This window comes from Babylonia areolata, chromosome 27, assembly GCF_041734735.1.
Source record: "Babylonia areolata isolate BAREFJ2019XMU chromosome 27, ASM4173473v1, whole genome shotgun sequence".
NCBI lineage: Eukaryota > Metazoa > Mollusca > Gastropoda > Neogastropoda > Buccinidae > Babylonia > Babylonia areolata.
The window spans coordinates 34,658,507-34,663,506 of NC_134902.1; the positions used below are offsets into that span (position 1 = coordinate 34,658,507).

At 40.1% G+C, this 5,000-nt stretch overlaps 2 protein-coding genes across 2 annotated transcripts in view; both read right to left on the reverse strand.

Moving 5' to 3' along the window:
- LOC143301070 (uncharacterized) overlaps positions 1-1,708 on the reverse strand; it is an 11,502-nt gene extending 9,794 nt beyond the window's left edge. Inside the window, exon 1 of the mRNA XM_076615075.1 lies at positions 1,550-1,708. The gene's annotated coding sequence lies outside the window, so the exon portion shown is untranslated. The remainder of the gene's footprint in view (positions 1-1,549) is intronic.
- The window catches only part of LOC143300975 (uncharacterized), a 170,316-nt gene that overhangs the window by 106,615 nt on the left and 58,701 nt on the right, over positions 1-5,000 (reverse strand). The gene's annotated exons all lie outside the window — the stretch shown is intronic.

The window sequence follows — 5,000 nt, forward strand, 5'->3', positions numbered from 1 at the left end:
ATGAGATTAGTTCAATTTTGGACCAGCTTAGTAATATCAAACACAGAAAAATATTCTGGGAAAATATATTTGATATTACTTGACTAATATCGAAATGGTATTTATTCTTCAAAATGGATGAGTTGTATCAGACAAATTTTAATAGAAGCAGGGTATGACTGTGTTTGGGATGGTCAATTCTTCTTGGAGAGGGAATCTTTCTGCAAGAATGTCAACATTGCTTTGAGAGATAGTTTTCAAAATCTATGGAGACATGCTCTAGAGGCGAGTAGTAAATGTTTGTTTTATCGAAATTTCAAAAGTCGATTTGGTAGAGAAAAATATATAAGTCAAATGCCTGATGATTATGTTATCAGCTTCTTCAGATTTCGAAGTAGTAATCATAAGCTGGAAATAGAAACAGGGAGACACAAAGGCATACCACAAGAGTTACGGCTTTGTAAGGTTTGTAACATGTCTGTGATTGGTGATGAGCTTCATTTTATAATGGAATGTCCCAGTTATGATCAGTTACGAAACAGATATGTTCCTAAAAGATATTTGTCTCCAAAATCGGTTTTTAATTTTTGTGATATGCTCAAAGGAGGCAAAAAAGTCATTTTCGCTCTAAGTAAGATGATTAGAATTGCAAATGTTGCCTAGTTATACTTTTGGAGTTAAAAGACGTTTGTGTTTTCTCAACTTTTATGTGACATTGTTGTGTATTTGGAAATGTTTATTCTGGGCACGAAAAGATTATTTTGCAGTCATCCTCCATACTCCAATAGGAGTGAAAGGATAATTAAAACTTGAATCTTGTGTATGTGTGTGTGTGTGTGTGTGTGTGTGTGTGTGTGTGTGTGTGTGTGTGTGTGTGTGTGTGTGTGCATGTACTTTTTTTTTTTTATACCATATTGTATTAGTGAGTGGGTAGTTTTATTCCGTGGGGAAAATAAAACGCGTAAAACATCACTGTAATCAGCTGTCAAAAAAGTGAAAATAGATAGATAATTAATTAGAAAAATAAAGAAACGAATAAATAATCGATTAGTAATTGATGAATTATTCAATAAGTAAACATATAAGTGGACAAATGAATGAATAAACAAATTAATAAATGAATAAACAGATATGTGAATAAATAAATAAATGATGAATAAATGAATAAGTAAATAGATAACCAAATGAATATATAAATTACTAGATAGATGGATGGCTGAATAGATAAATAAATAAATGGGTAAACAAATAAGTGAATGAATGAATAGATAGACAATAAGAATAACAATAATGACAACAACAACAGTAATAAAAATTAGTGCTACCATCATTATCTCAATGTCCTATCTATTTTACATAATAGATGAGACATAATTTGCATTTAACAAATTCAGTTCTTTTGGACGTTTACATAATAGTTAAGAAAGAAAAAAAAATCTGCGTGGAACAAATTCAGTTCTTGTTATCGTTTGTGGTCCGAACGAAAAAAATCAGCTCACAGCAATGAGCATGTTCTTCATCATCTGCAGACTTCATCGTCATATAAAGTATAAACCAAACTCCTGCTCACCTTTCAATGCAGCAGTAGTCAGCAGTACAGCGGTCAGCAGGGTGACACAAGGCAGACGAGACAAGGACCAGCAGCAGCAGTTCCCAGGGACTGTGTCAATCCTGGAGCCGCGCCCACTTATATAGCCCTGGGCCCTGTCCCCTGCTTCCTCGAGAAGGAAGCCGGGGGTGTGGCGTCCTAGGTCCTAGCAGCCCTGCCCCGCCCTGGCCTTGGCTGAGGGGAGGGGCTGTGACATGGAGACGTCCCTCGTGCTCACGTGGTGACGGTGGAGGGAGGGGTGGTCTTGTAGTGATAGTTGTGTCCGCCGTGAAAGCGAGAGAATTTGAGCGAATGGGGTTCGAATCTCACACTCGCATGAATTCCCCACTCCCCCCCCCTCAACCCCCCCCCCCTCCTCCGCCTGCTCCCAGCCCCTCAGCTAGACCTTAAGTGGTTATTTCATTGTGGTGAGATGATAACCCCAGGCCCTCTGTGCGGTACATGTATCATGGAGTAAAAAAGCCATGGCTACAAAAAGCTTCTCCCTGGCAAATTTCTGTAGATAATCCACTTTCTTAGTAAAATCAAAACGTACTTGCATAAAAGAAAAAGGAGGCTGGTGGTAGACGTGTGGCGCTGTACTGTGGCGACACGCTCTAACCGGGAGGAACGGACCGAATTCCACACACAAATCCTGCGAGAAAGCAAAAAACAACACAATACAAGACAAGACAAGAATTGCTCCTTAGGTCCAAACTAATCAGTCATGCTATCCTCTTGTCTCGTCCTGAAATCAAGTCACTAGAACAGAGGAGGCCTGCGTGCATCTTCGTACTGTTTTGCGTTGTATTGTACTATATCGAAATTATTGCAGGGTAGGGTAATGTTGTGTTATATTGTATTATTGTATGGTGTTGCATTGTATTGTATTGTGTTGCTTTGTATTTCTTTGCATCGTGTTGTGTTGTCTGGTATTGCGGTATTGTATTGCATTGTATTGTATCGGGTACTGTATTGTATTGCATTGTATTGTATTACGTCCTGTCGCGTAGCGTAGCATTGTCTTTTCTTTCTGTCTTTCTTTCTTTTCTTTTTCGTTTTTTTTCTTTTTCTTTTTTTTCCCCCACAGCACATATCTCTGTGTGAATGAAGGTTGGGATGATACCCAGTGAAGAGCGTGTAGCCGATGTGTAGCACCACAAACACACGTATGGTTTCTTTTTTTTCTGTGTTTTACTGTCAAAGTCGATTTTTTTTCAACAGATATTTTGCCAGGAACAAACAACCCTTCTGTTGCCGCTGGTTCTTTTACGTGCGCAAAGGGCGTGTTGTACACGATACCTCGGTTTTATCGTCTCATCCGCATAACTAGCGGTTATAACTAGTGATAGAGTATGCTTGGCTATGGGCTTTAATTTATTTTTAGAGATTTAAAGACTTTGCACATCCTTGCTCACAGCGCCAAGTTGTAACAAGGTACACTTGCTGGTAAAGGGCCGTGGTTTAGGGATGGATTGAATTTGGATACAAGAATTGAAATATTAAAGGGGATAATTTGGATCAATCTTGTGATGGCTCTCTATCCTGTCGTTGATTAATCAAGGATCAATATCCTGTAGGCGACGCCACTTTTGTAGCCGTGTACCGAGTGGTTATTCAAGGGTACGGTACAAAAGAACTAACTAAAATATGATGATTTACTGTATTAAAGGATAGACCAGAATTCCCGCGCACAGGCCAGGAACATATAGAGGCCAGTCACAAATGGGTTTGTCTATTGTTTTATTTACAATAGTGATGAGAACATAAGAAAAGCTAAGAAGAAGATATAAGAAGAGAAGAGAAGAAAGAGAAGAACATAAAAGAGAAGACCTAAGAGAAGAAGACAGTGCAGCGATACGTAGCGAGATGTCAGCCGTTGTGGGGACACACACGACAAACACACTGCTCGCGACACAGCAAGAGAGAGAGAGAGAGAGAGAGAGACAGAGAGAGAGAGAGAGAGAGAGAGAGAGAGAGAGCAGCGTGGAGTGGAGATAGGTAGGATAGGGGGTAAGGCTTCTGCCAGTATATAATAATTGTAGTTTACTGATCTGATAAAAGAGGTATTAATTAATTACGGTGAAGCAGAAACACAAGTTTCCGCTCAGCCAATGACGTACCGTGACACTGGTCGCGAACAGCGAGTGTGTGGCGAGAAGGACAGAATGACGTAAGCTTAGCGTCAGCTGAAATCTTTAGACTGATGAACGATAAACTGAAATCAAACACGCTTCTAACTGCTTTAAGGGTATGTGTAAGCACAACAAATATAAATTACAGTAAACGATACCCACACTAAAATTAATACATGTTCAGAGCAGTGTAGAATGGGCATGGTTTATTCAAATTTGGAATGGTTTCGTGCTTTATGCCTGAGTCATTGAAAGACAACAGGTATGCTGTGACGACAAAAATGGCGTCTGCTACAGCTCAGCTTTCGGCTTGCGCTGTGAATTGAACTAAGGTTATTTGTAGCCAGTTAAGTATTAAGGTTATTTGTAGCCAGTTAAGTACTAAAGTTATTTGTAGCCAGTTAAGCGCTTGACTACATCATTATTTGTTATCACTCATTATGGTATGTACTGTCACCCCACAGTCTAGTTGTGATTCCGGACCCCAAACACCTGTGCTCAGTACCTTACGCTGAGGTCAGGCATCAGCTGCATTTTTGTTTTGTTTTGTATTTTTGTCCAAAAGCAGATGCTGTGTTCAAAGGCAAGGCAAGACAAGATGCTGTGTTCAACGGCAAGGCAAGACAAGATGCTGTGTTCAACGGCAAGGCAGGACAAGATGATGTGTTCAAAGGCAAGGGAAGACAAGATGATGTGTTCAAAGGCAAGGTAAGACCAGATGCTGTGTTCAAAGGCAAGGGAAGACAAGATGCTGTGTTCAAAGGCAAGGGAAGACAAGATTCTGTGTTCAAAGGCAAGGCAAAACAAGATGTTGTGTTCAACGGCAAGGCAAGACAAGATGCTGTGTTCAAAGGCAAGAGAAGACGAGATACTGTGTTCAAAGGCAAGGGAAGTCAAGACCAGACGTGTGTGTCTCAGGAAACCCCATGTGGGGCACATGAAAATGTTACATGTCATGTAACTTATGCAGATATAAAGTATTGTGAGTATTGTGCTTATAATTGCTTACACTGGCCACACCAACTGTACTGGTTAAGACATACATAGGACATATATTTTGAGGAAGAAATGGACAGATTAAAACACAAGAGATACAGCATTGAACAATGCATACCTCCCGTGTATGGATCAGTCCGCACGCTTTGAAACTACTCGAAACTGAAACTGAAACCGAAACTCCACGTGGCCTGTTTAGGCGTGTTGTAACTGCAAGGATAATTCCCCTTATCACCCTTCTTTAACCTGAAAGGAAACAATCACACACACACACACACACACACACACACACACACACACAC